The following is a 21,390-nucleotide window of genomic DNA, read 5'->3' as shown; positions in this document are numbered from 1 at the left end:
GGATGTAGATGGGGTAAAAGTGTCAAAGTAATGCATGCAATACACAAATCCACGTTATTTTTTGCTATTCTCCCAGCTTTATACACTCCTACTTACATCCATGTCCTTGAATATGCCATCTGAAAGAAAATTCCTTCCCTCTACCTGACATTCTGGGCTTCTTTTAGGACTCTTCACAAACACTCAGGAATCATTGTTTTTGCAGTCCCCTTAAGTCTGAGATAAGTGTTCCTCTTCTTACCTAGAGTACCAGCACCCTGTATTTCCATCTAAATGTGCATATCGTCCTGTACTTTAGTCATTGTTTTCTGCCTCTTCTGCTGGATTACAAGCTCCATTAAGGGCACAACGCCACAGCTTGGCTTTGTATCTCCATCACTTACTATGATGCTGACACCATTTCAGTTACTTGAACACTTAACACCAAGATACCCAAACTGTCACCCTATCATAAAGTCAGTCAAAGACAGACAAGTATAGCCTTCCTTTACCAATCCTGCACAGAGGGACAGACTTGAAAGCACAACTCTAATCAAGGGCAGTCGTTCTGGACACTAGAAAAGGCACTAACACAAAACATCAGTTTCAAACTCTAAAATCTGAAATGAGGCAGCTCTTTTAAAATACATGTCCTGGGCTGGATAGGAAATGAAAAAAGTAATGACACAAACCAAGGCAAACTCTTCAAGTTACCAGCACCAGGAAAAGAAAAAAGGAGAAGGAGAAAAAAAAAGATCAAAGCGACAACAAAACAGAGCAGGTATAGAATGGTTCAGAAAAGCCTCAGAACTCAAGGCCAAAGTAAGCAAAGTTAGAGGCTGCATCAAAATGCAGTTTTCAAAGGAAATATCTGAAGAAAGAGGTGATGCTGTGGATACTCTTTGTTTATGTGGAGGGGGAAAGTGGGCAACAGCATTCCATACAGGCACAAACTAACACTTTCACCAAAGAAGACCTGAATGTCTGTTCAATCAACAAGGCAAACAAAAATTTAGCAGGATTAAAGACTTCTAAAGAAGAACTGAGCAAGTAGGGACATTTATTGTAGAAGGAGAAAAAAAATTAGGATATATAAAATAACACCTTTACAGTGTGTGTGTGTGTGTGTGTGTGTGTGTGTAGGCTCACTTGAACATGAGAAGCTCAACGGAGACCAGTTTAATGTAAAAGATGATATGGTCAGAGTGTGAACCAGATTTGAAAATGGTAGTCTTGCTAAAGATTAGTAATCTTAAACAATATTAACAAAATTCTCCAAAAATATTATAGATGCTCAAAATTAGATATGATTAACTACAATACAACATAAATGCTGAAAAATATTAAACTAGACTTAAGACATTGTATTTGGGGGTGGGGGAGAATAAAGCAAATTTAATGTTGATATATAATGAAACATTTTATTACAACATTAAACAGCTTGAGCAGATTAAAGGTGTTTTTTGGGAGGGATTAACCAGAATTTTAAGTTTAAATATGGAAGAGAGCTAAAACTGTTAGGGAAAAAAATATTTAACTCAGTTATAAATAGAAATGGCACTACTATATAAGGTTAACAAAATGGTGAGGGATAAAAGAAAAGGAGCAGCCTTCAGAAAATTAAAGTTAATTCCTATAAAAGCAATGAAAAGAGTATCACAGATGACAATCAATCTAGAAGCAGTTACAAAAACTTTATTTTAATGAGATTAGGGAAGAATATTTTACCTTTCAGAGATTTGACCTTTTTGGTAAAGTATCAGGGTTCCCATTGAGATAAAACCCTTGTTTTTTGTGGCATTTCATTTCGTGTCACATCCCTGCTTAAAACCTTCAATAGCTTCCCAGGAGACTTAAGACAAGTTCAAAAACCCAGCAGCTGGCCTTTACTAAGCTTTTTCAAGACCTGGCCCCTGCCTACTTCTGCTTTGCCTACTTTGCTTTCCAGTCATTTTGGATTTCTCCAGTTCTTTAAAAGGCTCTGTTTTTCAAAAGCCTCTATCTCTATTACCTTGCCTGAGGGTATTTTCACCTTATGCCATGAAAACAGGTCTCACTGTAAATGTTACTTCCTCGGTTTGTCTTCCTTACCAGCTCCCCACCCCCCCCCCCCCCCCCCCCGCAGGATAGATAGCCAATCCCTACCCTGTTATACACTCCCACAGTGTCCTGTACTTCTCTGCCTCCACATCGAGACTGTAACGTAACCCTGGCTAGTGTGGCTCAGTGGACTGAGTGGCAGCCTGTGGACCAAAGGGTTGCCAGTTCAGTTCCCAGTCTGGGGCACATGCCTGGGTTGCAGGCCAGATCCCCAGTAGGGGGTGCGTGAGAGGCAACCACACATTGATGTTTCCTTCTCTTTGTCCCTCCCTTCCCCCTGTCTAAAAATAAATAAATAAATAATCTTAAAAAAAAAAAAAAAAGACTGTGAAGTATTTGAGGGCAGGGCCTACTTTCTTTTTATGTATCATTCTATCCAGCCTCTATCACAGTCTGATACATAGTAGACACTCAATTAGTATTTGCTAAATGAAGGACAGATCCTCGCATCTAGGACAGGTTATTTTAGAAAGAAAAAAACTAATAAAGTATGAAACACCCATTTGCACAAAAGTATTGTGTTTTTGCCATGTATAGTGTGCACTTTTGCCCAAATTTTTGAGGGAAAAATAAGGATGTGCATTATACATGGATATGATGATTACATACCATGGGTATAATAATGGGTATAATAATCCCATGTATAATGCACACAAAATGTAGGAGCACATTATACACAGCAAAATACGGTAGCTTTTCTCTCCCTCAACTATTTTCAATTATTAACAATAAAATTTTTTCTTTTCTCTTGCAATGCTAATCTTAAATTTTAGTGGTAATATTATTAATTATAATTATTAGCAATTAAGTTAATATGTCCCACAAGAGGCTGACAAACCAAGGTGGGGTGTGTGGATAAATTCTAGGATATGTCACACTTGATCCAGCTTTTGTAATCTCTGAAGGATTCTATTCATCAGGAAGCTAGTTTCTACTCTTGGCCAATGTTAGGGTAATTGAGCAAATCCAACTCAGTAAATTGTTCTTCAACTATCACTTATCACCATTTTTTATCTGCCATATCTTCCTCACATGAGTGTGTGCTTAATCTGATTATTATAATACAATTTTACACTGCCAGAACCTAGTCATTAGGCATATCTAAAATTGAAACTTACCTAAAATAATTTAAGAGTCTTAAAAAAAGAAACCATAATGTATTCATCAATATGTTTTGTTAACTTCCAGAAACCAAGTTACTTTAAAAAATCACTATTGCCCTTTAAGTCAAAAAAATTATATTGTCAGAAAGTACTTCATATGGTACTATTTGATATTAGCACTTTCTCTTACAAAGGACACAAAGTAACAACAGAATCACACAGCCATAGCTGTTAAACAGTTTAAAAAAAAGTAACCTTTTCCAAACCAGTTATGATTGAATTTACAGTAAACTATTAGTGGTACTGTGTCCAATCTGTTTGTTATTAAAAATCCAGACACAAACTACCACACAAGAAGTTACTGATTTACCTGCATGGCACTTGTAAGGACTGCTTTTCATCCAGAAATGTCTATCTAAAAGCAATGAAAGGTTAGACAGTTTCACAACATTTTACTTCCAACCAAACCACTGCATTCCTCTATTATGCAAACCAAAAAATTAACATTCCTAAGCTATCTTATCAGCAGTGTCCATCTACACACACAGTACACTTAGCAAAGGAAAGCACCTGCGGAATGGTGGGCATGAATCTAACCTGTACAACTTGTGCCCAAGTTAGCTTTACTCCCCCCACCCCCCCCCCACCATTGAGGGTAACTAAAAAGAAAATGATACAGGTAGGAAAAAGCAGCTATATAGTACCTTGCAGGTCAAGCTGTTTTCAAATCCCACAACAATCCAGTCTGAAACAATGCAAAAAGCAGGCAATGTGTCTGAATACCTGAATTTAATGAAGCCCATGCCCTGTGGTATGAATTTCTCAAGGGGGATTAGAGCTCAAAGAATGAAATGCACAATATCATTGGCTTAAAATCAAGAAAACCAAATATTTTGTCCATGGTTTCAAGTCTTAAAGGAATTTTTTTCTTGCCCAATAATTATATTACTTTTACCTTGATTTCCACCCCCCCACCCCTGCATTTCCAATGTATCATTAAAAACATTGTATTTTATTTGCTGATTTAAAATAAGACCAAAACAGCCCTGGCCAGTGTGGCTCAGTTGGTTGGAGCTTCATCCCAAATACCCAATCAGGGCACATAACTAGGTCAGGGCACATACCTAGGTTGCGGGTTCGATTTCCCCCATCAAGGTGTGAATGGGAGGCAACCAAATGATGTTTCTCTCTCATATCAATATTTTTTTTTCTCTCTCTAAAATCAATAAACATATTAAAAATAATTTTTAAAAAGACCAAAATAAAATATAATCAAAACCACAAAGACAGGGTAATTTATACCATTCGTAGTACTGTCCTTTAATATTTTATTGATACTATGTATTATGTTTAGGCAAAAGCTTTTGAAAATAAAAAAGTACTAAGAAGTTATAATAATGTATAAGGAGATATTTTAAAAGGTATCTTCCAAGAGCTAGCTATATCATTTCACTTATCAGTGTCTGATGTTAAAGGGGTCTAGGTGGAAGCAAGTAAATAAGGTTAAAAAATGCATGTTGGTGGAAGGAATCTTTTTGGGGTGATGGAAATGTTCTAATATTGGGTTGCAGTGATGGTTATACAACTCCATAAATTTACCCTAAAAAAAATATTTGAATGGCACACTTAAAACAGGTGAATTTTATGATATATAAAGTACACCTTAATAAAGCTGTTAAAAATGCATATTGAAAACCCATATTTGGTAAAGAAATCCACAAGAACTATGTATAGGTCCCATCTTTGTAGAATAACTGTCCTGCTTTGACCAAGATGATTTCTGGCCCTGAGTTCCTATGATATTCATCACTCCTTTCTAATCCTAATAAGTGACCAAACTGATTCTCATCAATTACAGAATAGCATATTGAGTCCTTTTCCTCCCTAACATGGACCTCTGAGCGTTCCTTTGGGCTTAGCAACTGTTTAGCTCTCTTACCGATGGGTCTTGTTTAAACACAAACACAAAATCATGAGAGGCTTGAAGTAGTAGAAAATTCTACTTTCGAGTAGAAAAAATTTGTCAGTGTCCAACTTCTATGCATTAAGAAGCAACAATAACATATCTCTGAAGACTTCACCTCCAGACTTTATTTCACTTAAGTCATTACTTTTACAGAAGAGATACCACCTGCAAGTTGTAATGGCTGCCATTTTACCTCAAAAAGTGCATCAAACCACAAAATTGAATTCAAGAAATATCTTCATAGCCTTTATTAGTGTAGCAAATTTAATCAAAGTCAGTCAAAAGTTAGAATGGAACATTTAGAAACATGAAATACCGAGTGGTTAATTAGAAACAGACACTCATTTTGGGTATAAATAATTAGGTACAGCCTTCATTTATAAAGAAACAGAACTAATGACCCTGTTAGAAAAGTCTATACTTCCAGTTGTCGTATCCAGCAGTGCTGATGAATCTGCGTCCAGCCTCCCATGTGACTAAAGGTTAGGTAGCCTTGCCAATGTAGCCTGTGAACTCCAGGAGGCATGTTGATATCTCTAGTACCACCCCAGGAAATGGAATCAGGTTCTAAAGAGAGGCAGAAAGCATGATTTTGAAGAAAACAAGTTCAAGTCTGACCAGTTTGGATGGAAGTTTTGCCTCTGATGATGACTATCTGAGTAATCTGGGCGAATTATTTTCTCTCTCTGAGTCCACTTGGTCAAATGTATACAGGAAATAAGAAATAACAGATGTTGTGATATCAACATCTGTTGTGTGAGAACACACATACACACGTATATTCATGCAAACAAATTATTTGCCATAGTATCTGGTATTCAGTAAAGCTCAATAAATAGGATATAACTTAATTATTGTAGAGAAGAATGCCCAAAAGAGAGACCATACCCAAAACTTGACCTTAATTAGAACCATTTCAAACACAAATGTTTCTAAGTACATAAAGAGCTTAGCTCAAAATGGTCACAATTTCAGAGACCTAAATGGGCTAGGTCCTTTTAATTTAATAAATAATTTCTGTTGATACTAAAATCTGAATTGTCTAAATGCTACAAGCCTCTTTAGGTAGAAGGTCCTCACTCTTGAAGTGCATACCCACCGACAGATCTCAGTATTAAGAAGTGTACAAACTTGATTGTGAAATGAGACCAGAACTTTGTGTAATCCAGTCATTCATGCATTGCTGTATATAAAGGAAACACTCTACAAACTATCAAGAATTTGAATCCAAACACTTAAGTGATACATTGCCAACAAAACAATTCTAACATTAAGATCAAAAGTGAATTGGAAAAGCTTCCCAAACAGAAAGTTTAAATGTAGTCTTTTAATTGCATTATTTTCGTAAATTGAAATATGCAATCCAATGGACATCAACATCAAATGACAAAGAACCTTTGAGATTCCCGCCCCCCCCCCAGCAAGAAATTTTATGCTGGCAAAAAATAAAATAAAGTAAAATAAAACTTTAGAACCTAAAATCATTAAATCCTGAGTAAACAGCCCTTTCTACTTAGAAAGCAACTTAACGTGAAATGTTGCTGTTCTTATATCAAAGTTAAGGGTTACCTAAAGGATTTCCCTCACATTTTGGATCTACGTGTATGAATTCTTTTGTTCTTAAACGTCTTGTTATTACTTGCCATCAATTTATTAGACGAAAAAGTCATATCCTGCACAAACTGCCCAAAATAAAGTATATTATATTAGCAAATCTCCTAATATCTAGAAGAAATAAAACACATAACCACCAAAGTTATCAAAATGGAAGAGGGAAAAGGGTAAACTTTCAACAGACACAGTGAAGTCTTATTTTCTTTGCTCACTTCCTTAAAATTTCCTACAGTCTTATTTTCAGATATAGCTGAATTTTCTACCACAAAGTAAATTGAAACATAAATCATAATGAAAGGTTAAACTGCTGCAACAGAAGCCACTGTCATTTCCAACAATGCCACTATTGTTGAAAGAGTCTCTCATAGATTCTTGGACACACTGGTGAAGCAAGGCTGGGGGGTAAAAGCATACTTGAAGTAATTTCTTCACCTCTGTATTTCAGCTTGTAATGTTAACAATACTGTACCTTCAAAGTAGAAATACCATGTAAAATTTGGTTTTCATTAAATGAGACTGCCTTAACCCCATGCAGCATAGTTGGAACAGAATAAATACATCTGATTCACAGTCAGTCAACCTTCTATTACTCATCTATGCGAGATGGTCCTGCAATTTCCCTCAATGGGAGCCTTTTCTTTTAAACCCCAGGGTATACTGCAGATCTGGTTTAAATAACTCCAAGAAAATTACAATGAAAATAATGGCAGGTTTAGCCCAGGGAACAGGCATAAATAAAAATCAAAAGCCTGAGATAAAGAAGTAAAAAAATCCCTACCACAAGCCCCTATATTATGAATAAATTATAAATCTGAGCAAAGAAAAACTGAACCCTCTCTGGGGAAAGAATGCTTATTTCTACTTATTTTTAAAAATACATCAAGTTTTATTTTTTAAAACAATTAGGCTTAAGAAACATGCTAAATAAGCAAAATTCAAACATTAAACTGTTATGTATATCAAATTAATCGTTGCACTATGTTAAAAAGGCAAGATGATTCAAAGGGATTTGACAGTCTTTTCAACTGAAGACCCTCCAAACTCCTCTGAAACGATAGATTATTTAACATTCTTGGAATGATTAAATGTATTTAGCATGCCTCTTTTGGAGTTCTATTATTTAATGCAATCCAACTGAATTTTTTTTTACCCTAATTAGGTTTCCTTGTACTTGTGAAATGCTCAGCATACACTGTACTGGCAGCTTTAGTTCTACAGCTTCTGTCTTCTGGCTCCTTCCCCCTTCACCCCCCACCCCTACAACCCCCCTCCCCAAAAAAAAAAGATTTCCTTCCCAAATGTTCTCTTCTCTGCATTTGTCAACAGAAACACCCACTGATGGTGTCAAACTGGTAATACCACTGCAGGCTTCCTTACTCCTGTTCCAGTGTCAACGCCAAAAATGTTCAAACCTAAAATAGTACTTTTAATAAAGAAATTAAAAAGATTGCTAAGGTACATACATAACTATCGTGTTCTCAAAAAGACACACACCTTTTAAAAATGTATTATTAATAAACCCTAATTGGGTTGTTAAATATAAAATTATACTACCACTTCAACACTAAACATAGAGACAAGTAAACATAGCTTCTTCACATTTTATGAATAAAGCATTTTAAAACCCTTAAAGAAATTGAAAACAAGTTTACACCTAAATGTCATTCGCATGTAATTCAGAATAGCCTCAGTGAAGATCTTTTCTTTTTTTGTAACCCTACAGCAAGAAAGGAACAAGCTGGAAATGTTCCAGCAGATGTTACCTAAAACGAGAATCCTATTCTATGCATATTTATGTCTCCTGTTTCAGTCAAATGCTTTCATACAAATTAATCTATGTAATCTTTCACATTAACCACATAACCATTACGTCCAAACAAACCTAATTCAGATGCACGTAAAGAAATCATTCTGTGTCTGCGAGACTTTCTAAAATCAGCTTACATTTCAGCCAATTAAAATAGATTGTGTTAAACGGAACACTGATCTGCATCTACATAAATATCACAGCATCCGTCTAAGCCAAGATAACTAAGGTCAGGTTTTTCTTATCCAGGCATCTGTACTCTAACACTCAAGTGAAGCGAAAAACAAAACCCTCAAGGAAGATCTGCCTTTACACTGAAATATGTTCAGGTTATTTTTTCCCCCAACGTGGGCACAAGACGAATCAATGCAAGCAGTACCTGTTCGTTCTGGGAGATGGTTTCAAACCCCAGGGTTTAATTTCTATGAGGGTATGGAGGGTATGAAGGGTACGAAGGTCTGGTAAAGGGCCAATTTTGTTTCCCCTCACTATGCCAGTCGTGAAGTTCATAGCAACGCCTGAAACTTGTCCGGCGAAGGCTGGAGGAGACCCAGGGCAGGCGGTGGGTCTCTCGCCCACCCTTTCGGACAGCCAAGGTCAGCAGGGCCGGGGCCGCGGCTCACTGCCCCCGGCAGGTCCCGGGCTCCCTCGGAACTCGGGCGGGGGGCTCCGATGCACAGGCTTGTCCTCAGCGCCCGCAGGAAGGGGCTTCCCTCGCCGCAAGCCTAAGGGACCCAGCGCCGCGGGGGCGGCAGAGGCACCCCAAAACCCACCGCTGAGGGAAGTCCTGGGGGGCAGCCTCGACCCGCCGCCTCTCCTCTAGATCTCTCCTCACACCCCAAAACACAGCTGCAGCCCCTAGGCGGGGAAGCCCTTCCCGGGATACAATGGGGCCGCTGAGAAGGGGCCACTCCAGACTGGGGCGCCCTCGCCGCGTCGCCGCCCCTTCTCACATCTGCCCGGGGGAACCGGGTGGGTCCCATCTCTAGGGAGAAGCTGGGTGGTCGCGGGACCGATGTGTGAATAAAAAGACCAGGCGGGCAAGCGGCGGCACAAGTACTCACCTGGCGAGTCCCCCACCTCCAGCCGGGTACCCCTCAGTTCCCGAGGCCGCCGTCGCCGCTTTACCTTGCCCAGCGGCAGCAACAACTAATCGAAACCTCCGGCCCCGCCCTCTCACAGAAGCGAACGCGCAGCCTAATTTGCTAACTGCCCCGCCCCAGCCATCCATTCGGGCAAATGGGAAAGCTCCTAAGACCCCGCCTACTTCTAGTAGGAGCCAATGCGGAGAGAGCGCTCGTGCTCAGACTCGGGCTCGCGCGCCCCGCCCGCTCTGCTCGTGCTCGATTCCTCCAAGCCAAAGACTGTTGGTTCCTTGTGTAAGCTCGCCTGCGCGCGCACGCGCGCGCCGCACCTCTGCGCGCACCAGTTTGGTTGCCTCTCCAGGCCCTAGCAACCTGAGTTGGGTGGCTGCGAGGGGCGGGGCCCGAGCCTTGAGGGGTCGGTGCGAAGGGAGGGACGCTGTTGGGGGGGGAGATCGTGACTGGGAAAGGGGCGGCTGCAGGGGTGGGGGACCGAGGAGGCCCGGGAATCCGCCTGTCACTGCGGAAAAAAAGGGGAATCCTGCCTGCATCGCTGCTATCCTGGTCTCCCTCCGGAGGGACACGTGGGGCGGGGGTTGGGAGGGGTGGGTCCGGGAAGGGCGGGGAGAGCACGTTTGGAGCGGGAACCGAGGCATTGCTTGGAAATAAATGATGAAAGACGGGTTATCCCTGTCGTTGGTAAAAAACAATATCGAAGTCCATTGCTGCTGTCCAACTGTTGCAGCTACCGGTTCATACACACACGCACATATACACACATTCACACGTACACTCATCCATCAGCCTGCAATCCCTTCGGAGCAAAGAACGGGTAGTCTGAGGATTCCTTACACAGCAGCTAGATGCATGCAAACGGCTGTTGGAGCAGCAGCAGCGACCCACAGCTCTGCTTCAGTCCAATGCTCCACCACACAAGATTCCCCTCCCAGCTGGCATGAAAGCAATGAAGTCATCGCCTAACCAGTAAAAATGTAAAGATCTTAATACCTACCATGGATCAGGTTTCCAATGAGGATAAGAGGTGATGAAATGGAAGGAGATACATTTCCAACGCCACTTTTTGAAAATTAAGAATAATTATAATTTTTAAAATATCGCGGGAAATCTATGTAAAGCTCCATAATAATTTCCACTTTAAAAAGCAAAGAGGAAAAATAGGTTTTATTCTGTTGGGTTTTTTTTTTTACAAAAGCACAGAAAATAAGCAGTGTATGAGGTCATAGCAGCCACCAAATTAGAAATATGCAGTACTGTACTGTAATGGGAAATAGATATCTTGAATAAAATTCACAATCTATTCCTGTCATGAATCTGGTAACAGTATGTAACAATATGCTAGGTTTGGCCACACTGTGCCAAGCCAAAAGGGTTTTCTTTTTCATACCATGGTGAATATCTGATGAGGAAATTAAGGTGCCTGCTTTCTCTTCAGCTTTTCAGGAAGCATATTAGAAAATTTTACAGGTAAGAATAGTGAATTAACAGTGAGGGAAAATGGAGTCAGAGGCAACAGCAGAGCTTTGCAAAGTCTCCTGCCTCCTGCAGATGCAAAGTAAGGTTGCTGTGACCTCAAGCTTCACCCACATGGAGCCAGAATTCCTGGGGTAATCATTTCATTTTCATTCCTGTATGTTACACGAAGAATGATTTATCTGTATAGAATCAGAACAAGGAAAAAACAATAACTAAATATCCATTGATGTAGGTCCAGTTTAGTTTTAAGTGGTAATATTAGATCCTTTATAATGTGCCATCCCAGATATACAAATATAGCCTTCCACCTAGCGACATTTGGTTTAATCTGGTTATGAACAGTGGTGAACAGTTTCCTGGAGCCACATCCAGGTCAGTTAACTGCAATTTCGGTCAAAATTATATCTTGTCTAGAAGGTTAGTATGAATTAAGAAGTACCATGTTGCCATTTAGCTGAGCTCTTTTCTTATGTAGAAAGAACACTAATATCACTGAATGAATGCCTGCTATGTGACAAGAACATTACATACGTTTAGAGTTGCTGGATTAAATACAGGAGACCCATTAAATTTGAATTTCAGATAAACAATGAATATATTTTTTAGTATAAGTATGTATTTTTATTGTGGATACATGTGGGAGAAGGGTAGAAGACTAAATATGCTTTCTAATCATTGTAATTTTTTTTTAATTCCCGCCTTTGTCCAGACTCCATAATGCATCAGGATCAAGGAGAAAAATGTAAGACCCAAATCAATGAGTAAATTTCTAGTGTTTGTAGAAAAAGGTGCACACACTTATACAAAAAAAATATTTGTTCTTTATCTGAAATTCAAATTTCACTGGGCATCCTCTATTTTTATATGCTAAATCTGGCAACCCTACATACATTATTGCTGAGCCTCAGGATTTTCTCTAAGATTCTCTGTTAGGTCACCATTTCCAGATGAAGAAATAGTTTCTGATCCTCCCCTCCATCTATTTGCTCCTTCCTCCTTCTAATAGAATCCAAACTGTCTTCACACTCCCAGTGAGGTTAAGTGCTGACTAGTCTTAGTTAATCTATGTGTAGCCCAATTAGACTAAAGGAAAGGACTCGATATCCTATGGTTTGAGAGAGAAAGATTTCCCCTCTCTATCCTGTTAGATGAACAAAGAAGCAAGTAGCCTGGTTCCCACTGGCAGCCATTTTATGTCTAGAAGGAAAACCAGTCTTAGGTCAAGGCCTATACACTAAGTAAGGCACAGTTGATAAATAGAAATAAAAAAACAAAAGCTGGTTTCTTGATGACACCACTGAGTTGCTTAATTAAACAAATTCTGCCTTTTCCATGGGCTTAAAACAGTTTGTGTCAGAGTTTCTATTAGATGCCTCAGAAGCATCATGCTACAGATGTCAGATCCCATGCGTTCTACTCATTAGGGGTCTCAATAATAAATAAACAGGTGGTCATCAAGATGTAAGATTTTTTTAAAGATTTTATTTATTTATTTTTAGAGAGGGAAGGGAGGGAGATAGATAGATAGAGAGAGAGAGAGAGAGAGAGAGAGAGAGGGAGAGAAACATCAATGTGCAGTTGCTGGGGGTCATGGCCTGCAACCCAGGCATGTACCCTGACTGGGAATCGAACCTGTGACACTTTGGTTCGCAGCCCGTGCTCAATCCACTGAGCTACACCAGCCACGGCAAGATGTAAGATATTTTTATCTTGAATATATGTGGGATAAGTCTAGAAAACTAAATTGGCCTTCCAATCATTGTCAAAAAGCATTTATGAAGGGCCCATCTGGACCTAGACCTCAAAATGCAATCAAGATCTAAGAGAAAAGCTTAGGAATCAAATCATTGTATAAATTTGTAGTGTTTGTATGAAAAGGTGAGCATTAGTTATTGCCTGGCCCTGCTCAGAGCTTAAATCAGACTGTCAGGTCTCACATGTTTTCATTTAAAGTTCATGCCATTTGGGAAAATGTCATTTAAGAAATATAAGTCCAATACCTCATTTTAAACTCTTAAAACCTTTATCCCTGTCCTCCAGGCACTAAGTTTAACCACAAACAGTGTAGCAAGAACAGAAACATCAGCCTTAAAAGATTCAAAAGGGAAAACCACACCAGAATAGAATGCCATATGAAAATGGATGGTCTGCAAGGCATAGCTTGGTGGCTAAAACCATAGACTCAGGAGCCAGATCACCTACATTCAAATGCCAACTCTAGTTATGTCCTTGGAGAAATTGCTCAACTTCCCCTTTGTAAAATGGTGATAATAATAGTGCTCACCTCATAGGTCTTTGTGAATGATTATCTTTGAAATACTTAGCAGAGTACCTAGCCCAAGGTAAGGGCTTTATAGGGATTAGCTCTTATTGAGCAGGCTCAATTCCATGGGTTATAAACTAAAGCAGTTTATTTTTCTTCAATCACTACTTTGAACCATGTTTTCATGGCAAATCTGTCTTTTGTGTCCCTTCACATCTTGGACAATTTTAAGAATTCTTAGGTCTTTTTCAACTATTAAACATCAATCCAGTTTAAAACTCAAATGTTGTGTTTGATTTAAACCCCATCCTCTCCTACCACCACCCTTCCCACCATCATTATCTGCCAGGCTTGTGACTCAGGGCACCCACAGTGACCATTTTCAATCCACTAGGGTGGCTGTTGACCCCCTGGTCTACCTTAGTCTCATATGCCCAGATCGTAATCTGAGATCAGTGGTATCCAAGGAGCTGGAGTGGGGTGGTGCTAATGGATGCTGTTACTGATGTAGAAGGGCTTTTTATTTCAAAAAGAGTATCTAATAAGATAATGGAGATGTGCTGTCTTTGGCTTTGGAAGAAGCGAGCCAGGTAATTTTATAGATAACAGCAGGGGAAAAAACAGTGAGAATTGGAGCACATAATGGAGAGTAATGCTTGCATTTTTCCATTTGGCCTAAATCGTTTAATAGTTCTGGACACCCTGACCTGATGATCTTAGGTATAAAGGCAGTAGTAACATCCAGTTCCTCTTCTCCCCAACACCCTACACAATAAATTATGAAAGAGGCTTAAAGCCAGGGAATATGTCAGAAATACTTGTTGCTGCAGATCCCTGTTTCAACTGAACATTTGTAATTCTACATACGTTTTAAATACCAATAAATTAATTTTTTCATGTGTTACTGTCTTAATCCAGATGAAACCAATTTCCCTAGGTAAACAGTAGTCTATTGATCTTTCTTTAGAAATAGTATAAATCAACATTTGTTGAGAGTTTACTGTGTGCCAGGCATTATGATGAACATTTTGCATGGATTATCTCATTTAATCCTTATAATATCCCTATGCAGCTATGTAGTGGTTTTAAGATATCCCCATGAATTTTTCCCCCTCCTCCTTTCAAAATGTAGAGTTAAATTCTCCTCCCCTTGAGTGTGGGCTGTACTCCGTGACATACTTCTAACAAATAATATATGGCAGAAGTGATGGTCATAGGTGGTCATGACCTGAAACTAGGTCATAAAAGGTGTTGCAGCTTCCTCCTTACTCTCTCACTTCAATCACACAGTATAGTGGGAAGCCAGATACATGCTGTGAGGACACTCTCAAGACATCCTACATAGAGATCAGGGGGTGAGAAACTGAAGCATCCTGTCAACAGCCAGTAAGAAACTGCCCACAACCATGTGAGTGTGCCATCCTGGGTGCAGATCTTTCAGCCCCAGTCAAGCCATCAGGTGACTGCAGTCCTGTCTGACATCCTGAATACAACCTCATGAGAGATCCTGAGCCAAAACCACCCAGCTAACCCACTCCTGAATTTCTGACCCACAGAAACTATGAGACAACAAAAGTTTATTGTTGTACCCCACTAAGTTTGAGGGTAATTTGTTATGCAGCAATACCTAATTAATGCAAATGAATTCTATTTCCATTTTACAGACAAGATTGTAGTTACCCAAGCTTACCAAGGCAGTAGGTGGTGGAACCAGGATGCAGACCCAGGCAACTGACTACAGAAGCCTAATCCTTAACCGCTAAACTATGCCTTCCAGCAACAGGAACCACTTATGCAATAGTGCTATATGCCAGAAACTTTCCTTACACTGCCTCATTTGTTCCCACAAGAGCTCTGCAAAGAAGATGTTTTTCTGCCTTTCAAAGCCATCAAAGTACAGTTACTATCTTCTTATAAGAGTCAATGGTAATGATATGCATGAAGATATAGGAGTGAAGCAGCACTGTTGTCCATTTCATTTTTGGCCTTTGCTTACTTGTTTAGCTCAAGTGTGAGGTGACTCAATAAGCATCTTACTAATATCCTTTCCTCAAAGTGTTTTGAAACTTTTAAATGACCCCAAATGACTCCCTTCCCTTGAAAATGTGCAGATAGGCAGAGATAGGGCATATAATGTATATTATCTTATCTCAAGGTTTCAATTAAAAATGGAAAAAACAAAAACATACATCATTTAATTTGTAAATGAAACAAATGAGTTTCCAGAGTCTAAATACTAAAGAGGTAACAAAATACCTGTAACTTTCATTTTATAGGCTTAATTCAGACCTGATTCAATACAATTTTACAGACTATTTATAAGGTGCCTTCTAACTCTATACTAGTTATATAAAAACATACCTAGTAGGAAACCTATTGATCTTGCTACTGCTCAAATCCATAAAATGATTCTTGCTCTTTTAAAATGTTTGAATACAATAATGAGTGATTAGCATAACATTGGTCTTCTGTGTTTGCTATTTGGTGTCTGCACAAAATAAAGCAGAGGTTGATTGAAGAGCAATAGTTACAGCCATTGGAAGAGTGGGAAAAAATCTTCTAACAGGCCTCAATTATCCAGTTTTGTCATCTGTATTGATCAATGTACCATATTAATCACTTTGCATTGAAAATAAAAATTATATCTTATTCATTTTTGTTTTCCCAGTGCCTAGCACATGACCTGACGCTCAATAAGTATTTGTTGAAAGAATGAATGAATCAACAAACTGGCTGATAAGTTCCCACATTACTTTGTGGTGTGTTGATACACAATAGAGGAAAATTAGGGATTCAGACAACTACCTGCAGAATGTACATTTTTTAGAACAGAAGAAAAGAAGGAAGATGAACACAAAGTGACTAGGTAATTGAGGCTATACCATTTGGAGGAGGTAGGTTGGAGTAAAAAGTTATAGGAGCTGTGGCGTGAACCTGATCTACCTATACAATTGCCTTGACTCTTGATTTCATTTCTCTAAAAGAAATTCTTGACCAGCTTTACAGATAAAAATCCAATATGGCTTCCAACATACTTAAGGAAATGAAAAGGTACAATGCTTATTTTATTCATTTGTCACCCTTTTTACTGTCAAGAGACACAACTATTCAGTTGAAAATGTGTAAGTTTGTATTACATTCTCAAGTGAAGACAATGATTTGATCTGAAGCACATTAAATAGTATTGAATCACAGAGCACAATCTGAACAGTTTATTTCTCCAGCAACTTCTCCACCAAATTCTCATAGATTTATTTCACTTTTAATATAATGATAAAAGATCTAGTTCACCTGATTTCATATATGTGTCAAATATAACTTTTACAAGATAGGCTGAAATAAGAAAAAAAGTGTCCACGTTTTTAAACAGAAGTCTGAACATGCTACTTTGTGTACAGATGACTGCAAGTTACTTTGAAGTGTATAAAAAAACAACATGGATTGATAGATCACTAGAGGGAGGGAGGGATGGGTAGATAGATATGTGATGAAGAAAATAGAATAGAATGTTAATTGTAGAATGTGGGCAGTGGGTATATACACATGTTCACTGTGCAATTCTTTAAACTTCTAGTATTATGAAAAATTTGATTAAAAAGTCAGGGAAAATGCTATCTTGATAGAAATATATATGTTGTTTTATGATTTCAAATTCAAGATTTCACACAAAGTCATGACCAAATCACTGCTAGCCAGCCTCTGTATTCCTTCCACCTTTAACTAGGGCTAAGAATAAACACACTCACACACACATACGCATGGCATAAATCATTAACTTGCACCACCATGATAATCCCAAAATAGCGATACTTATTATTCTAAACATGTCTGTAAGATTTTCCACTGAATCCAGCCATCACCTGCACCATAGAACCTTCCAAAAATTGACTTAAACCTGCTCCAGGCCATATATATAGTTATAGTTTTAGGGATCCCAGCTTCCCTTTCTGCCCCTTTTCACAGCCTCTATATCATCCTAGATTCGGTACCCTTAGTGCTCTCCTCTCCTACCCTCTCCCTTTCAAAAGTAGCTCTAAGATAAATTCATTAAAACCAGCCAATACAAGAATGTCAGTGTATTACATGTAATATTTCCTGGCAGTTTACATTTTAATAATCAACTAACCCATCAATCACTAACACAGAAGCAAAATCTCTCACTATAAAATTCCAAGATTTAATGAGACTACCAATTATTGCTCATACTGGTCAAAAAAGTGGAAAGAACCCAAACTTCCATCAGCTGATGAATGAATAAATAAAATATAGTAAATCCATAGAATGGAATATTATTTGGCAATAAAAAAGAATAAAGTACTGATCCACACCACAACATGGATGATCCTTGAAGACATGATGCTAAGTGAGGGAAGCCAATCACAAAAGGTCACATATTATGTGATTCCATTTATATGAAATATCCAGACTTGGCAAATCTATAGAGACAGAAAGTAGACTGATGTTTACTTAGGGCTGAGATGAGGGGTGGGGAGCTAGAAGGGAATGAGCAGTGATTGCTAATGGATATGGGATTTATTTTGGGGGTGATGAAAAATATTTAAAAATTGGCCCTGGCTGGTATGGCTCAGTGGATTGAGCACCAGTCTGGGAACCAAAGGGTTGCCAGTTTGATTCCCAGTCAGGGCTCATGCCTGGGTTGCAGGCCAGGTCCCCAGTTGGGGGCATGTGAGAGGCAACCACATATTGATGTTTCTCTCCCTCTCTTTCTCCCACCCTTCCCCCCTCTAAAAATAAAATAAATAAAATATTTTTTAAATGTTTAAAAATTGATGGTGGTGATAGTTGCACAACTTTGTTAATATACTGAAAACCATTGAATTATGCTCTTTAAATGGGTGAATTACATGGGTTGTGAATTATGGCTCAAAAAATTGTTTTTTTTAATGGGTCTAGGAGAATTGACAGCAGGTTATACTATAAAAGGCCCCTGTCCAGGAATGTTAGCTATTTTTGTCTACCCCCTCCCTACTGAAATGTGGTCCTTAGACCAGTGGCACTGGCATCACCTGAGAGTTTTTGAGAAATGCAGAATTCCAGGCCAAAACCCCTGTGACAGAATCCACTCCTTGGGCAATGTTTTCTTAGCTGACCTAAAACTTTTGCACAGTCTTCAGTTACCGGTATGTTACAAACCAAGCAAAGCAAGGAAAAAAATCATTGTGTTCTTCAAGAAAAGGAAATGTTGTTATAAAATATGTGGTAAAGTAATTGATGGGTGCCTGCTGCTTTCAAAAACCAGATAGCACTATAGGACTTTAGGGAAGGGGAGTGGAGGGTGATTACTAATGAATATGATATTTTTATTGGGGGCAATGAAAGTGTTCTGGAATCAGATAGTGATGATCAATGTGCAACTTTGTGAATATACTAAAAACCACTGAATTGTCCGACTTTAAAGAGTGAACGATGTTATGGTCTATGAATTCCTGTATGTTTCAATAAAATTGTTATTTTAAAAAGTCAGCAAAACAAGCAGGAGAAGCATTTTGTAGAGCTGGTAACAGTCTTTTGCAGTGCCTAGAAATTCCACCTTATTTATACCAGGGTTTCTCAATCTCAGCACTATTGACATTTTGGGCTGAATCGTTCTATGTTGTGGGGGTTGCCCTGTGCACAGTAGGAAGTGTAGCAGCATCCCTGGCCTCTACCCACTACATACCAGTAGCACCCTCTCCCAAGTTGTGACAACCAAAACTGCTTCCAGACAAGGCAGCCATTGCCAAATGTCCCCTGGGGCATAAAATGAGAACCACAGACTAGGACATAGTTGGCCCCATCTTTATGATAAGGAAGCTTTTCCTTAAAAAGAGTCTAATTCATTGGTTTTGAAAAAATTTCTTCTGGTTCTTTTCTTAGTGGAGATGAGAAATAAATGTTCAGATTCTTAGAACAACTATTCAAATGCCCAAATCACTTATTTATTGATGACCTTCAGCCTTTTGCCTATTCACTTTTGCAACTTTTCCTCATCTGCCCTGTTTTTCAAGTCTTGAATTCTTTTTACAACTATCCAATTGACCTTTATCTATTTCTTATAGTTCTTTTATTTTATTTTATCCTCACCTGAGGATTTTTTTTAATTGTTTTTTTAGAGAGAGAGGAAGGGTGAGAGAGGGAGAGAAAGATCATTATGGAGAGAAATATCAATCAGTTGCCTCATATACATGCCCCAACTGGGTGTGGAACCTGCAACCCAAGCATTTGCCTTGACTGGGAATCGAACCCACAACCTTTTGGTGTAAGGACAACACTCCAACCAACTAAGCCATACCAGCCAGGGCTCTTAGAGTTGCTTTTAAAATGGGGAACCAAAATGGAACACGATGGTTGTCTTCATCAGGTCCAAGCACCAAAACAGAACTCGCTCTAGATATGAAAACAGAAAGAACTCGCTGGAAGGAGCTGCTTACAGAAGAGGTGGAAGGGCTGAAGTGAAAGAGGGAAGATGACATTACCCATAGATTTCTGATTCAGTAAGCCCTACCACACCTCTGGCTGGAAAGCAAAAAGGCAAATGGGGTTTCCTTGAACCCACGAGAGGTGTTCTGCTGATGTTGCTGGAATTCTAAAGGCTGTGCTACTTGCAGAAAGCCAAGCCCCTATATTCCCACTAATGCTGCAGGAGACCCAAGGTGACCTCAACAAAGGGGATTTTTTATGACATGGGGAAACTATGATGTAATATTCAGTGAAAAAAGGCAAAACATGTGATGATAATTGTTATTTTTTGAGCGATTACTACATGCAGACATTTTATAGACATTGTCTCATTTAACAAGATAATCATGTTCATGGAAACTCTGAGGGGTAGGAATTATTATCTCTACAGGTGAGAAAGTGAAGACTTTAAGAAAGGCTAAGTTTCCATTAACATGTGAGCTCATAAAAGAAAGACTTTATCTCTCTTTTTTACCTTTATATTCGTAGTGCTATGTAACAGTTATTTTTTGAATGAATAAATGAATGAATGAATGAGTTTCACCACAAGTAAGTGTCAGAGACAATTCAAATCAGATCTTTCTGCCTTCACAGTTCATGTTCTTAATTATGTCACACTACTACCTCCCATTAGTCCATCATGGGTTCCACTGTGGGGAGAAAAATATATATATCAGAGAAGGTTAGGAAAATATGCAAAAATGTTAACAATGATTTTATAATTACTTCTAGAAGGTGGGCTTATGGGTGATTTTTTTTTTTCCTGCTCTTATACCTTTTTTATACTATGCATTTTTTACAGTTGCTTTTATAGTCAGGATCAATAAATAACTGAATTCACTTTGCGTCTTAAAGGTAAGTATTGAAGAGAGGCAGGCTTTTCTTTTCCTGATTTCTGTCGCATGTCTGCTGGAGGTTGTCATGGTAGAAATAACAGGGTCTTGGTGTCAGCTCAGCTTCTGTTTTCAGCCACAGGTGTGTAAACCGGCTGGCCCATGGATTACAGTCTGTTGCTCTTCCTACTGAATGAATCGGTGCAAATGGAAACAGAAATTTAAGCAGGTGTGTTTTTTGATTTTACGCTATAAATTCCTAGTTATCATTCCTTTCTATTTTGAGTTCCTTCAGTGAAGGCCTGGTAGCTGCAGCCATTGGAAGTGTTGTCTACAGGCAGCCTTGAGCCATCAGCCACTTAAGGAAATGCCTCAGCTACAGACAGCCACCTGGTCCACGTGGCCTGTACCCAATGACTTATGAATGCAAGGTTATCAATGTCTGGCCATCTTGGCCCAACCCAGAACAAAGCTCCAGATTGTACCTGAGGCTGTGGTTGAACTGGTATGACAGATGGAATTCTCCCTCTGCCCAGTCCTGCTTCCTACCCCACCCTTCCATAGGGGTTGACCTTAAGAGTACTTCCTAATAAACATCCTGTGTCTGTCTCAGAGTCTGCCTTCTTGGGAACCCAACCTATGACAAGTCTCAATTATTATTTTTTAACTAAAATTACATCTCATATTCAG

The 21,390-nt window shown here is 38.9% G+C and overlaps 1 protein-coding gene across 4 annotated transcripts in view; it reads right to left on the bottom strand.

The window, feature by feature from the left end:
* Positions 1 to 9,756, bottom strand: part of CDKL5 (cyclin dependent kinase like 5) — a 171,775-nt gene extending 162,019 nt beyond the window's left edge. For 3 of the 4 annotated variants that reach the window (XM_036017172.1, XM_036017171.1, XM_028523088.2), the window contains exon 1: positions 9,634 to 9,744. The gene's annotated coding sequence lies outside the window, so the exon portion shown is untranslated. Of the gene's footprint in view, positions 1 to 9,633 lie in introns of all 4 variants that reach the window. The other variant, XM_036017173.1, reaches the window with a different exon arrangement.
* Between the last annotated feature and the right edge of the window lie 11,634 nt (positions 9,757 to 21,390).

This window comes from Phyllostomus discolor, chromosome X (assembly GCF_004126475.2).
Source record: "Phyllostomus discolor isolate MPI-MPIP mPhyDis1 chromosome X, mPhyDis1.pri.v3, whole genome shotgun sequence".
Classification (NCBI taxonomy): domain Eukaryota; kingdom Metazoa; phylum Chordata; class Mammalia; order Chiroptera; family Phyllostomidae; genus Phyllostomus; species Phyllostomus discolor.
Note: the sequence above shows the minus strand (reverse complement) of the source record. Positions and strands in the feature narration are given on the sequence as shown.